General features: G+C 44.1%; 1 pseudogene; it reads left to right on the forward strand.

The window, feature by feature from the left end:
- Positions 1–10,127: 10,127 nt before the first annotated feature.
- Positions 10,128–19,857, forward strand: LOC103650002 (glutamate--tRNA ligase, cytoplasmic-like; annotated as a pseudogene).
- The last annotated feature ends 531 nt before the right edge of the window (positions 19,858–20,388 follow it).

The following is a 20,388-nucleotide window of genomic DNA, read 5'->3' on the forward strand; positions in this document are numbered from 1 at the left end:
AATCTCACAACCGCTCATGAGATTTGGGTAAAACTAATGGAAATTCATGAAGGAACTACAATTGTGAAGAGTGCCAAACTATATGTGTGCAAAGGGAAGTTTGAGCAATTTATTATAAAAGAAGATGAGAGTGTATCCGATATGTTCAATCGGTTGAATGAGATAGTAAATGAACTCAAAGGACTTGGTTTTAATGTACCGGATGTGGATTTCACACACAAGTTCCTTAGATCACTTCCGGAGAAATATGAGACTATTGTGACAATGCTAGTAAGGAGTGATCTATCTACAACCTCTCCAACCGAAGTATTGGGAGAAATTCTCACTCAAGATATATTTAAGAAGTCACAAGCCGATGCTTTAAGTTTGGCAAAGAAGGTGAAAAATGAATCTATTGCTCTCAAAGCCAAGGCCTCAAAGGCAATTGAAAAGGAAGATAGCAATGATGAAGAAAATGAAAGTGAGAGTGATGGTGACATGGCTTTATTTGTAAGGAAATTCAATAAATTCATGAAGATGAAAAGAGGTCAACCTAGAAGAGGTCAAACATCTAGAAGAAATGCTTTCAATGATAGAAAATGTTTTGAGTGTGGGGAACCCGGTCACATTGCCATGAATTGTCCAAGCAAGAAGAAGAAGGGCAAAGATGAAAGTGACAAGAAGAAAAAGAAATACTATAACAAGAAGAAAGATGGCAAAGCCTACTTAGTTGAATGGGACTCGGATGATAGCTCGGATGATGATGATGATGACACCTCATCCAAGCTTAATGCCGGAATTGCCATCAAGGAAGCTCCCTCACTCTTCTCATCCCCCCATTGCCTCATGGCAAAGGGAGATGCTAAGGTAAAAATCATCACCGATTTAAATGATATAAATGATGATGATGATATCGATGATGTTGATGATGATGGCTATTCATATGATGATCTTGTTAGAATGTTAGGTGAGGCCGATGACTACATGCACAAAGAAAAAGAAAAATTTAAGGCCTTGAAGGAATTGTATAAAAACCTCCAAGTGTCTTTTGAGGAGCTCAAGACCTCTCACAATGACCTCAAGGAAAATTGTGAGAAGCTTGCGGATGCTCAAAAATCATCTATTGTGCATGAAGTTGAGGTGGTCACTAAGGATGTTGGAGTCACTTGTGACTTACTTGATAGTCTTACAAGTGAACCACTACCTACTAACTCTATTTGTGATAAATGCAAAATTTCTCTCAATGATAATATTGCTCTTGATGAATCAAAAATTATTGTTGAGAATGAAGTGTTAGTGGATAGAATAAATACTCTAACTCATGACCTAGAAAAGGCATATGGTGGTAGAAGAAATTGGATTTCATATTGGGAAGTCAACGATGCTCTCTTAACCGTGAAGGTCTTGGATATGTTCCCAAGAAAGGAAAGAATGCTTTTGTAAAGCAAAAGACATTGTTTGTGAAAGAATGTGACAAAGTGTGTCACAAGTGTCACAAAAAGGGACATGTTAAGAAAAATTGTCCCAAGTTCAAACATGTATCCTCCACTTGTTTTGAGCATTGTTATGTTCTTTCTCATAATGCAAAAGGTGTTCATGCTAAATTTGTTGGTACTTCAATTGTTGGAAACAAAAAGAAAGCTATTTGGGTGCCAAAGACCTTGGTCACTAACATCCAAGGACCCAAGCAAGTTTGGGTACCTAAAAGAGATTGATTTCCTTTTGTAGGTAAACTACAAGGCGGGAGGGAATCATTGGGTGTTGGATAGTGGATGTACTCAACACATGACCGGGGATATGAAGATGTTTACCCAAATGAGTGAGGAAGATTGCTCAAATTATGATAGTATCACATTTGGAGATAATCGTAAAGGAAAGGTTAAAGGTTTGGGTAAAATTGCTATCTCAAATGATCATTCTATATCAAATGTGCTATTGGTTGAGTCTTTGAACTTTAATTTACTTTCCGTAGCTCAATTATGTGATTTAGGATTTTGTTGCAACTTCACGGTTGAAGATGTTATTATCTCTAGTGTTGATGGTAGCAATCTTAAATTTAAAGGTTTTAGACATGAAAATCTTTATCTTGTTGATTTCTCATCTAATGAGGCAAAGCTCACAACTTGCTTATTTTCAAAAGCTTCACTAGGTTGGTTATGGCATAGAAGACTTGGTCATGTTGGGATGAAGCAACTCAATCGGCTAACCAAGCATGACTTAGTTCGAGGCTTAAAAGATGTGAAGTTTGAAAAGAACAAATTGTGTAGCTCTTGTCAAGCCGGTAAGCAAGTGGCAAACACTCATCCAAATAAAAGTCAAATGTCCACTCATCGACCTTTGGAATTACTTCACATGGATTTATTTGGGCCCACATCTTTTGTTAGTATTGGTGGTAATTCTTATTGTCTTGTGATTGTGGATGACTATTCAAGATTTACTTGGGTTTATTTTCTACGAGACAAATCCAATGTGTTTGAAACATTCAAGTCATTTGCTATATTGGCTCAAAATCAATTTGACTTTGACATCAAAAAGGTTAGAAGTGATAATGGGTCAGAATTCAAAAATGCAAGAATTGATCAATATTGTGATGACAAGGGTATCAAACATGAATTCTCTTCCAAATATACCCCGGAACAAAACGGTATTGTTGAAAGAAAGAATAGAACTCTTATTGATATGGCAAGGTCTATGTTAGCGGAGTATAATATATCGGATTCTTATTGGGCCGAGGCAATAAATACCGCTTGTCATTCATCAAATAGACTATATTGTCACAAGCTCTTGAAGAAAACTCCATATGAATTGCTCATTGGTAGAAAGCCAAATATCTCATATTTTAGGGTATTTGGTTGCAAATGTTATATTTTGAGAAAGGGAAGCCGGCTTTCTAAATTTGAGAAGAAATGTGATGAGGGTTTTCTTCTTGGATATTCATCAAATAGTAAGGCTTATAGAGTCTTCAACAAAACTCATGGTATTATTGAGGAAGCATATGATGTTGAATTCGATGAAACAAATGGGTCTCAAGATGAGAGTGATAATCTTGATGATGTTGGGGGAACTCAATTGATAAATGCAATGAAAACAATGGCCATTGGTGAAATAAAACCAAAGGAAGATGATGATGAAGATAGTGTGGTTGTCATTCCTTCATCCTCAACTATAAATGAGGAAGATCACCGAAGCCAACAACTCAATGAAACCATGGATACTCATGATCAAGGTACTTCAAGACCTTCAATTCCTCATAATGCTTCAACAAGCAATTATCAAACGGTATCAAGAATTCATCATTCCATTGTGAAGGATCACCCGGTTGATCAAATTGTGGGTGATATTAGTAAGGGTGTTCAAACTCGCTCTCGCATAGCTTCGTTTTGTGAACATTTCTCTTTTGTATCTTGTATGGAACCTAACCGTGTAGATGAAGCTCTACTTGATGTTGATTGGGTGAATGCAATGCATGAAGAATTAAATAACTTCGCTCGAAATGAAGTTTGGGAGCTTGTTGAAAGACCAAAGAACCACAATGTTATTGGTACAAAATGGGTGTTTCGCAACAAGCACAATGAAGATGGTGTGGTAGTAAGAAACAAGGCAAGATTAGTTGCACAAGGATATACTCAAATTGAAGGATTGGATTTTGGGGAGACATTTGCTCCCGTAGCAAGATTAGAAGCAATCCGGATTCTACTTGCTTATGCTTGTGCACACAATATCAAGCTCTACCAAATGGATGTAAAGAGTGCCTTCCTAAATGGTAAGATTAGTGAACTAGTGTATGTTGAACAACCTCCCGGTTTTGAGGACCCCAAAAGACCTAACCATGTGTTCAAGCTTTCTAAAGCTCTCTATGGGCTTAAGCAAGCTCCACGCGCTTGGTATGAAAGGCTTAGGGATTTCTTGCTTTCCAAAGACTTCAAAATTGAGAAGGTTGACACTACTCTATTCACTAAAAGAATTGGCAAAGATTTATTTGTTTGTCAAATCTACGTTGATGATATTATTTTTGGATCTACTAATGAACTATTTTGTGAGGAGTTCGGAAAAATGATGTCAAAAGAATTTGAAATGTCTATGATAGGAGAATTGAGCTTCTTTCTTGGCCTTCAAATCAAACAATTGAAAGATGGAATTTTTATAAGTCAATCAAAATATTTGAAGGACATGCTCAAGAAGTTTGGTTTAGAAAATGCTAAGCCTATCAAGACTCCAATGGCAACAAATGGTCATCTAGACTTAGATGAAGGAGGTACTATAGTTGATCAAAAACTTTATCGTTCAATAATTGGTAGTTTGCTTTATATTACCGCATCTAGGCCCGATGTTATGTTTAGTGTATGCATGTGTGCTCGATTTCAAGCTTCTCCTAGAGAGATTCACTTGAAGGCCGCTAAAAGAATTCTAAGATATTTGAAGTATACTCCCAATATTGGTCTATGGTATCCCAAAGGTGCTCAATTTGAATTAATTGGATATTCGGATTCGGACTATGCGGGGTGCAAAGTTGATAGAAAAAGCACCTCCGGTTGTTGTCAATTTCTTGGTAGATCTCTTGTTTCATGGTCTTCTAAGAAACAAAATTCGGTTGCTCTATCTACCGCCGAGGCGGAATATATATCGGCCGGAAATTGTTGTGCTCAACTATTATGGATGAAACAAACCTTATTGGACTATGGAATTATTTTCAAGAATGTGCCTCTCATGTGTGATAATGAGAGTGCGGTAAAATTGGCTACCAATCCGGTCCAACACTCAAGAACCAAGCATATTGATATACGGCATCACTTCTTAAGAGATCATGTTGGCAAAGGAGATATCTCTATTTATTCCATTGGCACCGATGATCAATTAGCAGACATTTTTACAAAACCTTTGGATGAAACAAGATTTTGTTCTCTAAGAAGTGAAATGAATGTGATCGATATCTCAAATGTGACTTGAAGTTGATCACACATGTGTCGTCTTGCATCTCGGGTCTAAGTATGCTCTTTATGCTATTTATTTGGTATTATTTGTGCATTTTTCATTTCTAATTGCTCTAGATAGTTTAATTCAAAAATCTTGCATTACTCAATTACATCATTTGTATATGCATGCATACCAACTCTTGGATTGGTCAAAATGTCCATATATGAGCCCCAATTCAGATTCGAAATTCAAAATCAGCAAGTGGACAGCAATTGGCAAAATGAGTATCAGGCCGCGGACCGTCCGCCCATGGACCGCGGACCGTCCGCACCATCAGGAAATGGACAGTCCGTTCAAGCTTCGCAGACCGTCTGGACACATCAGGGCGCGGACCGTCCGCCGCCCCAGCGCGGACCGTCCGCGACAGGGCAGAAAAGTAGATCAGCGGCCGCAGACTTGTCATTTGTGCTCACTCGCTCTATCTCTCTTGCTCTCTACTCGCCATATACTCTCTTGTGTCGAGTGTGCGCGGACCGTGAAGTGCAGTTGCGTGCGGACAGTCCGACAGCTTGCAGCAACATTCCCTCAACATGTCTTCATCACGGTATCTTCAAATCTTGTGGATTTAATCAAATTTCATCACCTTTGAGATTATTTGGGTTTCTTCTCTGATCTGAAATTGAGCAGTGGGTTTCAAAATCTGATTGGTGGGATTGATAGTTCTCCTCAATATCAATGCTATGCAAATTTTTGAACTTGTTTTGCTGGGTATTATCTGCAAAAACCTCAAATTGAACACTTGTGGCGGCTAGGGTTCTTGGAGTCGCCACTGGTCGGTCGCGGACCGTCCGGGCCTCTGGCGCGGACAGTCCGGCCCCCTAGCGCGGACCGTCCGGACCCTGGCAGAGCATTACCATTCCATTCCTTTTTATAAGTGGTGATTGGTATCAATTATTTATCTATGGATGTCTGTCACCTTGTTGCAGTGGTTTTGGTGGTCTCCGCAAGAAACTTGCAGGTCGCTTTAAATCCAAGCGCCCTCGTGGCAATGATGATGACTATACACCGACCACTGATTCAGAGGCCCAATCCTCAGCTGGGGGCACTGAATCCATGGATGCTGAAGATTTTCTTCATGTTCATCCAGATTATCCCATTGATATCCAAGGATGGACTTATCCCAAGCGGCGATTTTCTATGGCTGAGTACTGCTCTAGACGGACTGTGAACCAGTATGCTCTGCCATCAGATACAAATATTCAGTTTTTCCACACTCAGCTGCAGTTTGATGTCTTTTGGGGCACCCTGGTGGATACCAATTTTCATAAGCATCAGGTGATTGATTGGTCCTTCTTACTCAGTCAATCAGTCATGGAGGGTCTCATCCCCAAATTTGACACATGTGGGTTATATCAGTTTATGGGCAGCGCACCGATTTCAATGAAATGGCAGTTAAGCAATTCTTGGCTACCTCTGAGATTGATATTGCAGAAGAATCTATCACCTGGATGACTGGCTTCAAGCGGTATTCTGCTTCTTTTGCTGACTTTGCCGCTGCCAACAGCCTGGACTATGGCACCATTTCTGCTGGGGTGGATCTTTATACTGAAGATAATTTTGAGGATTTTGTGCAGTTTTATGAGCCAGCCAGGCTCGGTATCCCCAGGAGGTTTGGAGAAACAGCAGGACTCAGACATCATCCTGCTGTCATCAACAAGATTGCCAGAGTCACCATTCTTCCCAAGAGTGGTGATAAGAGTAAAATTCGAGATAAGTTCTGGAACATAATCCAGCACATCATGAATGGTGAAGTCATGAACATTGTTCTTTTCATGATGAGGCAGCTTAATGATTTAAAGATGGACAAGAATCAAAACTTGGCATATGCTCCATACATTATGGCTCTCATCAAATCCAAGACAAGATTTGAGGGCCCATGCGAGATTGTTCACACTCCATTCAAGCCTTTTAAGAATGAGATAGGGTTTCTCACCAGGCCACTCACTCCATTCCCAAATGATGAGGAAGACCCTGGCTATGAGGGTGGAGCAGCTCCTAATGTTGAGGAACAGCAGATGCCTCCTCCTCCACCTCCTCCTCAGCCTCAGCACTATTGGGAGCCTGCTCCAGGATATTTTGATCCTTATTTTCACACTATGCAGCAAGGGCTGGAGACTCATATTGATACTCGCTTTGAGGGGTTGATGTCACATGTGGATCACCGCCTCGATGACATGCAGTCTCGCTTTGACAGCAACTGGGATGCGCTCAACTCTGAATTTTCTGACTTTCGTGATCAAATTCACACTAATGTCACTGATCCCATCATGTCAAGGCTGAATAATATGCAACAAAGTTTTCAAGATAACATGGGTGCTCTCTCCAGTCAGTTTGATAATCTTTCTACAAATGACAACATGCATGATATAAGTCAGCGGCAGCAGCAGCTCCAGCAGGACTTTGGCCAGTTCTCCTCCCTGTTTGACACCTTCAGCACTCATTATTACAACATGCATCCTCCGCCGAGTGATCAGTAAGGCCTCTCCTTTGTGGCAATTGATGCCAAAGGGGGAGAGAAGTGATGAGAAGTTGTCAGGCGTCTCCTTCAGGGGGAGTTGGTGGTTCTATGTGGACACTAAGACCATGCATATGCATTTTACCTTTTTCATGCCGCTTTAGTTTATGTCTTATGCATTTGGAACTTGGTTTGATCTATTAACTCTATGTCGTATGTCTGTGGACTATTATCTGTAATATTCTGTGGGATGAACTATGTTTTAGTTCAAATTACTCTGTGTGTGGTTAATCGAGATGTGATTATAATTGCTGCGCTCACTCTACGAATCATCTCTTGTATGCCTCGATAACCATGATTGTAGGAAAGTCTCCATCAAGCTCCAATATATTATGTGTGTTATATCTTCAACTTCAAATAATCCTGCACACACTTAGGGGGAGCCTTTCTTGCATACTGAGTTTTTATTTGGATTTATCTATCTCTTGGACAGAACTTCAAATCAAGATAAGTCCTATGAAACTCATCTCCAAGATCTATCTTATACCTTAGGTATGAGAGAGAGATTTGGAGAAACTAAACTTCTCTTTAATATACTATGTGGTGTTGTCATCAATTACCAAAAAGGGGGAGATTGTGAATCATCTAGGCCCCTTTGGTAATGTTTTGGTAATTAATGACAACTACTTGTGGACTAACGATTCTTGGAGAAATAAGAATGCAGGGTTGGACCACATAGAAATAAGAATGTTGAAGAGTCATACGCATTGGTTGTGGATCAGATGAAGGCAAAGGTATAATATAGGTTTTACTTTTGCCGGTCTTAAGGAGTTTAGAGAAGATACCTGACCGGATTAGTAGGCTAGATAGCCGTACTATTAAGAGGGGTCAATGACTTAGATCTGTGTAAAACTTAGTGCCTCATAGAGCATCAAGTAGTTGCATTTGCATAAGGACTAACAGCGCTTCTCATTTCGTGAGTTAAAAGTTCATTCAAAAGCTTGTTTGAAACTTGAGAAGTCTTGGTCGCGCGGACTGTCCGGTCCTTGGGGGCGGACCGTCCGCGATCCTCTAGAGGGTCCGAGGTTTGACCATTTGTATTGACTCTGTGTTCTTTTGCACTGCGGACCGTCCGGGCCTTAGGGCCGGACCGTCCGCAGTCCTGACCAGAGGAAGGTGGCTTCGGGTCAGTCCCTGAATTATAGGCGGACGGTCCGCCGGTGAGGCGCGGACGGTCCGCATGTGTCTAACTCGTTTTTGGACAGGGACTGTGTGTTTTTTATAGAATTGTACTACGGACGGTCCGGGGGACCAGTCCGGACAGTACTGTCTCAGGTCGCGGACGGTCCGGGATTTATAGCCGGACGGTCCGCGTGTGTTAACTCCGTTTGATCTGAGGCTCGGGTGTTTGAAATTGCCAGGTCGCGGACGGTCCGGCCTTGAAGGGCGGACTGTCCGGACCCACCTTTTGAGTCTGCTCTGACATGTTTCAACGGTCATTATAGCCGTTATGGTGTACGGCGGACCGTCCGGCCCTAGGGCGCGGACGGTCCGCGTGTGCGCAGAACTGCCCCCTTTTGCACATAACGGTTGGTTTTAGATGGGGGACTATAAATAGAAGGGTAGCTCGTGTGTGAGACCTCTCTTGGCCATTCCTTGCACACATTGAGCTCATTTGTGATCCTCCAACTCACTCTCTCACACTCTTTGCTTGAGATTGCATTCTAGTGAGAGATTGAGGGTTCCTAGTGCATTTGCATCATTTGGTGATTCTTGAGGCACTAGGTGGTACACCGAGCAAGCGTCGTTGGCTTGTTACTCTTGGAGGTTGCCGCCTCCTAGACGGCTCGGGTGATTGTCTCCGTCGAGCTCTCCAAGAAGATTGTGGAGAAGCCGCGGTGTTGATTGTGAGGGGTTCGCGCCTACCTCGCCGGAGCGGCAAAGGTGACATTAGTGGAATCGAGGTATTGAGTGATTTCTTGTCCACTTGGCTCAAAGATCAAGTCGTGTCTTGATAGAGGAGCAAGTGAGAGCTTGAAGTCCACCTCAACGTGGATTAGGGGTGATCGGCAAATCACCGATACCACGGGATAAATTTCGGTGTCTATTCCTTCTCGCATTACGTATTGCCTTGCAATTGATTAGTGTTTTGCTTATTGTTCTTCAAGTATTCAATCTCCGTAGTTGTCTTTCATACATTGTTCACTTATTGACACTAGTAAATTTATTCCTCTTGTTGAATTGATTAAATTTACTCAGTATTGTTGTTTTTAGTCAAAACCGTCTATTCACCCCCCCTCTAGCCGGTGTCCTAGATCCTACAGCAGCGGCGGCCGCGCGCACGCCAGGGGCGACGGCGCGGGCCCAAGAGGAGGAGGAGACGTGGGGAGGAGGAGGAGGCTGCTCAGCCATGGGGGAGCTGAAGGGACGAGCGGTGCAGGGGGCGTGGCCGGCGCTGAGGGAGACAGCGGCGCGGTCTGCCAGAAAGGGGCAGGGTTGACGGCGGTGAGGGGTGGACGGAGCAGGGGCTGCTCGGCCGGGGTCGGCGGCTGGGCGACGGCGCGGGCCCAAGTGGAGGAGGAGACGTGGGGAGGAGGAGGAGGCTGCTCAGCCATGGGGGAGCTGAAGGGACGAGCGGTGCAGGGGGCGTGGCCGGCGCTGAGGGAGACGGCGGCGCGGTCTGCCAGAAAGGGGCAGGGTTGACGGCGGTGAGGGGTGGATGGAGCAGGGGCTGCTCGGCCGGGGTCAGCGGCTGCCTGGCGGCCCGGCGCGGGCGGGCGCGCGGCACAGGGGCAGGGCGCGGTGTCGTTGGCACCTGGCGGCGCGGGCGGACGGAGCAGGGGCGGCGCGGGCGGGGTCGGCGGCCTCCGGGCGCGTTGGCGGCTTCCGGGCGTGGGTCGGCGGCTTCCGGGCGCGGGCAGGTCGCGCGGCACAGGGGCAGGGCGCGGGGGCACGTCCGCCTGGCGCGCGGTCAAGCAGGGGCGGCGGCCTGGCGACGCCTGGAGGGAGCAGAGGGGCGGCGGCCTGGCAGCAGGGACGAAACCCTAGTCGCCGGCGGCTGAGGGATGAGGGAGGAACGAAAACCTAATGTGATACCATGTTGGGAAGAATGATTCTCAGATTACTGGGCCAACCCTAGGGGGTGGCTATATAGGGTTTATACATGGGCCACATGGGCTTAGCCTCATGGGCCTAATCCACATATTCTAACAATTCTATGTTGATCAGGTACATCATAAATGCAGGTTGATCAATGGCTTGACTACGTGCCGGTCATTCTTTCAAGGTCTGTTTGTCTGAATTTGAAGCTGCTTGCTCATTTCTAGATTGACACTTGGTGTCTCAAACCTTGGTTGACTATAGTCTGTCAATTGCTGACATTGTGGTATGGTCGTTGAATATTGCAGGTGATTTTCTTGCACTTTAACTTGATTATAAAACTCGACCTGGGGGAGAGGGGGTTAAGACAGTCCAGGTATTGCATTAAGAAGACCTTACACAGGCCAGTAAAACCTCTGAACCTGTGCCCCACCCATGTACACATCAACACCATAGCCTATTTGAGAATGACCACGACTGGGTCAGACCTTAGATCTGTGATTTGGTGTGGAACAAACGAGAGGATTTTTTTAACCCAACCTGAAATTCGCTCCCATGGGGAGTTGAACTCATGAATTGGGAAATGGTACTCGGACCATCTAACCAATTTAGCTAGAGGCCCTTTCACATAAAATGCATATTTCTTAGCTATCCTGATCTTTTTTAGGAACTGATTAACGATGGAAAAGTTTGAGAAGATCTATGAAATATCAAAACCTTATTTGCTGGTTCGATTGCATAGCTGTAGACTATGCCGGTACACTAGATGAAGCAGTAGTAGCTTATGTTGGGAAGAGGGATTGGGAAATCACCTGCACCAAGCCTGAAAGCTAAGATTCCTGTTCCGAATGAGAACTCCCCAGGTCCTGAGATAGATCTGCCAAGTGCATAAGTTGTGGACAATGTGGAGGTTCGCCTTTGTTTTGCTCCAGAGCCTAGCGGTATCTTCACGTTGATCATGCGAAGGTTGGGCTGCTGAATAAGTACTTTGCAGATAGATATAAAGGTCCTCTAATAGTTCACTTTGATGACACCAATCCTTCCAAAGAAAGCAATAAACTTGTAGATAACATCCTGAGAGATACTGATACAACGCAAATAAAATATGATACAGTTACACACCTTATTTTCAAAGCTAATATAAATGGCTGAAAGTTTTATTATGAAGGGTAAGACATGTGGATGACACACCAAGTGAGCAATTGAAAGTCGAGATGATGGCCAGTGTTGAATCAACTTGTAGAAACAACACCGCTGAAGAAAATCTATCATTGTGGAAAGAGATAGTTAACGGAACTGAATGATGTTGCTTACGAGGTAAGCTTGACATGCAGGACCCTAACAAGTTGCTCCACTATCCTATTTACTAGCGTTGCAACACTGGACCCTCATCATCGTGTTGGTTCAACATACAAGGCCTATCCAACATATGATTTTGCTTGTCCGTTTGTTGATGCGTTGCAGGGATCTTCGTTGAAGTGAATACCATGATCGGAATACACAGTACTATCATATACTTCAATTTATGGGTCTGCAGAGGGTGGAAATATTTCAGTTTAGCAGGTTGAATATGGTTTACACCCTTTTAAGCAAACATAAGCTTCTCTGGTTTGTACAGAACCACAAGGTGGATGACTGGACTGCACCTTTCTACAATTCAAGGTATGTTACGTTGTACTTGAAGATTGAAGCATTGACAATTTATACTTGAGCAGCTAATTGTGTAATCAGCTAATGTTTATGGCATTTTAAGCGAAAGGGCCTCTAGCCTAGTGGTTAAGGGCTTCCGAGTAGCACTTCCAAGATTTGGGTTCGATCCCCTTCGGGGGCGAATTTTCAGGCTTGGTTAAAAAAATCTCATCGCTGTGCCCCATCTGCTCTCGGGTTATGTGCGCCACCCTCCGGTTGGACCGTTGCAGAGTGGACGGTTGACGCCAGCCTGTTAGTGATGGGGGTTAGGGTTCGGGGATTTTCTCGGCCGGGACCATTATTTCGGTCTCTTTTTAACATAATACTGGGAGGACAGTCTTTCCCTTGGCCGAGTTTATGGCATTTCAAGTATGAGTGGTGCTCTTAAGCTCTATTTTTTTTTCTTTCTCAAAAGGTTTAGGGATAAACTCTGGACAATCAATAAGAAGATGGTTGATCCTGTGTGTGCAAGGCATACCGCTCTGTTAAAAGACCAACATATTCTCTTGAGTCTTATCGATGGTCCAAAGGAACGGACCATTTGAATCTTACCAAGACATAAGAAATATGAGGGTGCTGGAAACAAGAATACAATTTTCACAAACAGAATTTGGTTAGAGTATATGGATGCATGTCATCACCACTGGTCAGGAAGTCACTCTGATGGATTGGGGAAATGCCATCATTAAAGAAATCAGGACAGAGAATGGAATAATTACTCAATTAGTCAATTGGTTGGTCAGCTCCATCTTTAGGGATCAATGAAGTTGGCCAAGTTGAAGCTAGCTTGGCTGCCTGGTACTGAGGGCCCTGTATCTCATTCGTTGGTTGAGTTTGACTACCTAATTACGAATAAAAAGGTACTAACCACATTAGAGACATTCCTTTGCTACTTATTTGCTACAAAAAGTTGTAGCTTGTAAAGTTCGGTGCCTTTTCACTTGGATAAGCCATATACATTTCTTACCTGTATCATAATTGATTATTTTATCTGGTGAAGAAAAACACCTAGTGCCCAACTTATCTTAGCAGTTCAATAATTTTATGAACCGAATGGTCATAAAACTCATGACAGTACTTGAAGAGCTTAACATTTTAAGGAAATTGTTCATCTACTCAGATTTCATTATGCATTTGTTCAATGGTAGTGGAAAAGCAAACATGTGGAATCAGGTTCCTTGGGCAAAGTAATATCGTTCATCAATAAGGGAACATGTGCAAACCAACCTACTAGTGTGAACTGTGCAAACCAAAAACAAGAATGGAGGTGGGAAGACATTTTTAAAATATTATATTTTAAATCAATTCCACATCCCATTGGATATTTTTTAAAAAGGTCCTCTCACCTCTATTGTTGTGTTGGTTTACACAGTTTACACAGATATGTTCCCCATCAATTAATCTATGCTGTTATAAAAGGAAGGTTTATCCAGGATAACTTCATGTTAGTGCAACAAACCTCAAGGTTGTTCCATCAACATAACATGCCAAGACTGTTTTTCAAGTTGGACATAACCAAGGCTTTCGACTCTGTCTCTTGGCCCTTCCTAATTGAAGTAATGCAGCAAATGGGTTTTGGACATATCTGGCGAGACATTGTATGTGGCTTATTAGCCTCTTCCACTACTCAGGTGTTGCTCAATGGTGTCCCGGGTAAACTGATTACGCATAGAAGAGGACTCAGGCAGGGAGATCCTCTCTCCCCGATGCTATTTATCCTTGCTATGGATGTTCTGGGCCTTCTGTATTCCAAAGCTGAGGAAGCTGGCCTACTCCAGCAACTATCAAGAAGGAAAAGGCTTCACAGAGTCTCGATGTATGCAGATGATGTGGCGTTGTTCTTACACCCTACAGCTACAGATATTTCAACTTCTCTTGACATCCTCCAGCTTTTTGGCGATGCGTCAGGCCTTTGCTATAATCCACAGAAATCAAATGTGTACCCTATCAAATGCCCCGAGGAGACTATTGAGGAACTCCGGAGTTGGCTGCCTTGTGAGATTGCAACCTTTCCTTGCATATATCTGGGTCTCCCCTTGTCTTTACACAAGTTATCCAGGAATCAGGCTCAGCAGTTTGTGGACAAAATTGCAGACCGCCTACCAAACTGAAAGGCCGATCTGATGAGTAGAGCAGGGAGAAGAATTTTAGTGCAGCATGTCCTCACTAGCATGACGGTCTATATGACAATGGCAATCGATCTCCCTCACTGGGCCATTGAAGCAATTGATAAAAATCCGAAAAGGTTTTCTCTGGCGAGGAAGAAAAGAGGTGAAAGGAGGGCATTGCTTGGTGGCTTAGGGAAAAGTATGTCGTCCGTTGCAGCTTGGAGGTCTAGGTATTGCTAGCCTTCCTGAGCTCAGCTGGGCCCTCTGCATGCGATGCCTTTGGTTGCAAAAAACTGACCCAAAACGTCCTTGGTCTAGCCTGTCCATTCAAGTTCCTAGCATGGCCCGTTCCTTCTTCTCCAAGGTGTTGATCTCTGAGGTGGGGAATGGGACCAACACCATGTTCTGGATAGATAAATGGATCCATGGCAAAAGGGTATCTGATATTGCTCCAAGATTATTCAGCATTATTTCAAAAGAATTATTAACAGAAGAACTGTGCAGCAGGCCCTATTGAACAGACGATGGATTGCAGACATCAAAGGAGCTCTTACAGTTGGTGCCATTGTAGATTATCTACACCTCTGGAATATTCTCGCAAATTTTGTGCTGCAGCCTAACACTGAGGATAGACATATTTTCAGCTTATCTTCGAATGGTAGCTACTCTGCAAAATCAGCTTATATGGGTCTTTTCCTTGGATCTACCACCTTTGGGCACTATGAAAGGGTTTGGAGATCTTGGGCTCCACCAAAATGCTGTTTTTTCATTTGGTTGGTGGCCCAAAATAGATGTTGGACAGCTGATCGCTTGGCAAAAAGGGGATTGAATCACCCTATCAGATGTCCTTTATGTGACCAGCAAGGGGAAACCCTGAACCACTTGCTTGTGAATTGTGTCTTCTCAAGGATTTTCTGGTACAACCTGCTAAGAAAGTTTGGGCTGCATAGTTTAGCCCCACAGCCAGATGCAGTCTCTTTTATGGATTGGTGGGAGATGGTTTCAGAGACAGTAAATGGTTTGGTCAGGGAAGGTCTTGACTCCCTCATCATTTTAGGGTCATGGATGATTTGGAAGCATCGTAATAGAGTCATTTTGATGGAGGGTCTCCCAGCCTTCCTCTGATTATGGAGCATGCAGATGAGGAAAGAAGAGGCTGGAAAATTGCTGGAGCCAAAGGGCTCTCCTTCTTGGCTGCCCCCCCTGCATAGGCTATTGTAGGGAGTGTGTGTGGGTGTTTTTTATGGATCCTTTCATGTACGAGTGTTACTGGCCTCCATAGGGAGTGCGTTGTTATGTTTTTGGGTCTTTTAGACCTTTCTCTCTTCTTAATATACTAGGTGAGTACCCGTGCGTTGCAACAGGAACATATAATAACATAATAACTTATATACAAAATGTGTCTTATATTGTAATAGAAAATATTTCATAATCCATTTGTAATCCTAGCCATACATAAACATTGCAACCATCAGTATCATGCAGACTTCGATATACCACGATTTGCATGGTCTCATCATTGAAGAGCACGTGTCACACCTGCCGGTAGAAGTTCCCTTGTACATTGTCAGTCATCAGGTACGCACCACCATACAACTTGCTTAAACAAAAAAAGCAAGTGTATGTGTTTGCGAAGAGAATTAAAGGCAGGCCGACACAAAAGCTACCCCGACGATGGCGAGTGATCATTACTGTCGGTCCTCCTCTGCTTAACCTTTGGTGCCAAGATGACGCCATAGTCCTTGATATAGTAGTTGTCGAACGCGCACGACATGACGAGTACCGATGACTCTTGGCTGGGCTGCCAAACGAAGTGCACCCCGGGCTCATCAGCGAGGTAGTACACCTAGCCGTTGCACCACCGGATGTGTTACTCCTCTACATAAATCTTGTTGGAGGACACTCACACAATGTCAGCAACGGCCGTCGTCCCAGCGCACAAGAATTCATGGTCGGTCAGTAGTGACTTACGTGGGAGGTTGAGCTTCAGGTGGATGATGAGCCGGACGGTGTGATGACGTCGTTGTCGGATGCGGTGCCCATAACAACCCGATAGTCGCCGGCGTTGGCGACGACCATGAGGTCCCCCCTATTTGAAGATGGACAGCGCGGTGCAGCTGCTCTGGACCGCGTCCAAGCGGTGGCTGCGCCGGAGCTTGCCGAACACAGCGACGCATGTGGCCACGTAGTACTGCTTCCAGAGGTCGAACTGGCAGTCGCCAAGCTTCTTCTCGTCATCGATGAGCGACGCCAGCGCGAGTGCCTCCTGCCAGTGGTGTTTGTTCGGGGTTTCCATGTAAGAAACATGGATTCATCTTTGGCGTTGGTTTATGAAAATGACTCACAAGTTAGATCCATGGAAAAATATTACGGAGAATAAATGTCACACATATAAAAAAAGAATTTAAGTTGAAAATATTATTCAAACAAAAGAAATTGCATGCAAGGCTCTTCTTTAAATACTACTCCCTCCATCCAAAAATATAATTCAGGAATCTCGTTGATAATTATCTACTACTACACATTGTGCAAAGGTAGCAGGTGGGCTTTGGGAGAGATGTAGTAGATATTTTTACTGTAACAGATATTGACATAAACACAAATGTGGTGTAGTGGTAGCTACGAGCACATTTACTTGAGAGGTCGCAGGTTCGAATCCCATTGGGGCCACATTTGTGTTTTTTTAATTTAATTTTAGCTAGGCGTGGGATGCACGTGGGAATGGGATTTGCGGGAACACTGGCAGAACACGGAATGACAGCCGGGAATGAGAATGGACTTTGCGGGGAGGGGAGAATGAGAAAGACAGTGCGGGGAGGGGGAATGAGAATGACAGAATACGGAATGACAGCCTACCCCTTACCGTCTTAATAAGTAGTAGAGATATCTATAAAACGCAGTCCTCCTGCGTTTTTTCGAGAAAATTCTGTGGTTAAGTATCATTGACTTGTATACGTTATAAATCTTATTGTTTGGCATCTTCACAGTTGGATAAAAGGATGACTTAGCTACCTATCAAACTTTGGCTTGGTGACCCAGACATGCGGAATATCAAACAGGGAGAGATCATGCAGGCTGCAGCTCGAAAGAAAATGCTACCGATGTGATTTCCATTTACTGGGCCGTCCAAACCGGTTGTTCTTTTCGTCATACTAGATGGCCAACAACAGTCCCCAGCAAACTGAAGTCTCGTGTTGGTTTCCGGAGCACATGAATTACAATTACATGATGTTAGATTGTGTGAGTACCCTTGACTGACGGCGCGCCTGAACCGCTGATGTGAGACACCCAGAGCTTGATGGCAAACGCCGAGTATGGCACACACGCTACATGGAGAACATGAAGGTGAGTTGTATTCTGTTATTCTCTTCGTTCATCCGATTCCAAACTTACGCCCCTTTATAACGCAGGAATTTTAGAGGAATTATACATGAATTTCATAGAAATTAATTCATTTTCACAGGAAAAACACACGGGAAACGAAATTTCCCGTATTGAAAAGAGGCCTTAAACGCTTACATCTCCAAGTTCACAACACACGAACCATTCCACATCCCGCACACGCATGGCCCACACAACTGAATCCCTATGCACCTACGGATTTGCCGCCAACCACCGCGGTTTGAAGCCGGTGCCAACTCCTGCGCTCGCCCCACGCTTCTTACTCCTCTCTGGCCAAGGCTGCATCTCTGACATATTGGTACAGTGGTTTTTTTTGTTGTCATTGTTCAATTTGCATCGCGTTAGTCAAGATGAACACCTTTTGTGACTATCAAAATTGGGGAATCTCTACTATTATAAAACACCTTCGATGCGTCAACACTTTACAACTTCGACACGTCAACACTTTACAAAAAACCCTTCTGATACTATTTTTAGGTTGAGCAATCCATCTGGGGCGTCCATGGGCCTAATTGACAGTTCGCTACAATCAATTTCTTGGAAACCTTGGTATGCCAATTTCTTGAGGCCGATGTGATCGGTTCTTCCATTTTTTTCTATTCTTTTCCAACTGTTCCCAGATTACATTTTATGTCTGACCAAGGTTTCAGAATTCTCGTTTCAACTGCTTCTGCTATGAGCCTGCCTAAGGAATTTCACGAACAATGTGAATACTCACTTGAAGTGCAGTTTTTGAAGGTATTAATCTTCCCAAACATGTAGAAGTTTTGACATACATCCTTACATGAAAATACTACAGCCTTGTCATGTCATTTGAAGTCTTAAACCCTCGGTTATCATTATGACAAGCTATTCTCTTTTGCAAGGATTTTTACTACTGGGTACAAGCTGTTGTGTTCAATACTGCTGACAAAATCTTGAATTCAATTGTAACAATACCGGACGAAAGAGCATGTTCAACAACATTGCACCTGTTGATTTAGATACTAAGCTGGAATTTCAAGCATACTATGGAGCATGAGAATTCAGACGCTATGCTAAATTCCGACTTGAGGATTTATATAATAAATAGTTTGAATGTTCGTTGGTGAGGGTATATCCTAATTACTTGCATGCTTGCTCCATTTCAGCTTATAAATGGTTGCATTTTCTATTGTAGGCAAGGTCTATGTGGAGAGAGATTCTAATATCAAGTCGACACCCTATTTAGGTTTTTAACTTCTATACCACCTTGCGCCAAAAGTACTCATATGATAGACTGTGGGGTGATTCTCTAATTGATGTCTCTTGCAGACAGCTTACAGTGCAGTTATGCTCCATGGCAGGCTCTGTGTTTCCTAATGGTATGTACTTATTTCAAAGAGTCATTATTTATTAATGATCTGTAAAAGGTTCCCTTTCTATCTATAAATTCTGGCATTAGTTTGAATTTTACCTGGTACTAGAAAACCGTCGATTACAACCACAGATTACTATGAAACACAATCCTAATACTAGACCTCAGCAGTTTTCTTATATATTTTTTGTCTGAGTTATCCAAGTTAGACCATTATCAGTACACATGTATACGAGCTTTTTGGATGGCTGGTATCCCGAATACTCGGCTTCATAAATATAGTCACCCGAATGTGTCAATTGCAACTGTAGTATTATAACAGCAGCTCGTTCGTTCGTTTGGTACCGTAGACGAGTTTAGCTGTTCTGGGACGATTTGAATGTGATTAGGAAGATGAACAGGACGACGGCGTCCTCCTCGCTGCTCTCGGCCGCGGTCGCCTCCACACCGCTGCACGCACGCACCAGGGTGCTCGTCGTCCCGCGGATCGCGACGCAGCTCTCATCCACGGAGGAGGATGTCAGCGAGCCTTCGACGACACCACCAGCTCCGACGAGGACACCGAACTGGCGGAGGAGGTGTCCAACGGCTTCTTCATCGTCGCCAGGCTGCCGCCGTCGTCGACGTCCGAGGACCCGAGGGCGGGGACGACTTGGGCACTGCGGAGGAGTCGCTGGACAGGACTAGACTCTACCGCGCGCGCCATGGCGCTGCTGGTAGGCACACGGCTGTCCTCGCTCTCCTCGGCGTCCTCCTCGCCGCTCTCGCCTGCCCATCGACGGCGGATTGAGGAACATGCAAACATCGGCCAGTGAAGGGACAGCAGCAAACACCGGACGACGCTGGGGAGACTCCCTCTCTACGGACTCCTCTGGCTGGCACGCACCTTCGATGTTGGCCGCGAACTCGTCGATTGCGAGGACCAGCGCCGGGACTGGCGGCGGCTCCATTGCCGACGAGCTCAGCTGCAGCCGAGCGTGGGAAGAAGCCGAACGAAGAAGAATGAGGAGTCCCGAGTTTGATCTGTTATGAGTAACGAAGAGCAGTTCTTCAACGAAACAAAACGGCCACCCTGTACTTTAGTTTTCGGTTGATGACACTCGGCAGCGAGTAAACCTCTGCACGATATCAAATTTGCAAACAAACGGCAGTTATAATACCACAAATCCAATTGCAAGGTTGAGGATAATAATTTTACGAAGCCCTTGGTTCGGGATACCGAAGATCCAATAAACTCCATGTATACACATTAGGCCTCTTTTGGAGAACGAGGGCGGGGTTGGTCTTCGCCCTCCACAGCCAGATTATGCTGTTTTGGGACAAAGTCTCTTTCTATATTGCGGGCC

Source organism: Zea mays, chromosome 3 (assembly GCF_902167145.1).
Source record: "Zea mays cultivar B73 chromosome 3, Zm-B73-REFERENCE-NAM-5.0, whole genome shotgun sequence".
NCBI classification, from domain to species: domain Eukaryota; kingdom Viridiplantae; phylum Streptophyta; class Magnoliopsida; order Poales; family Poaceae; genus Zea; species Zea mays.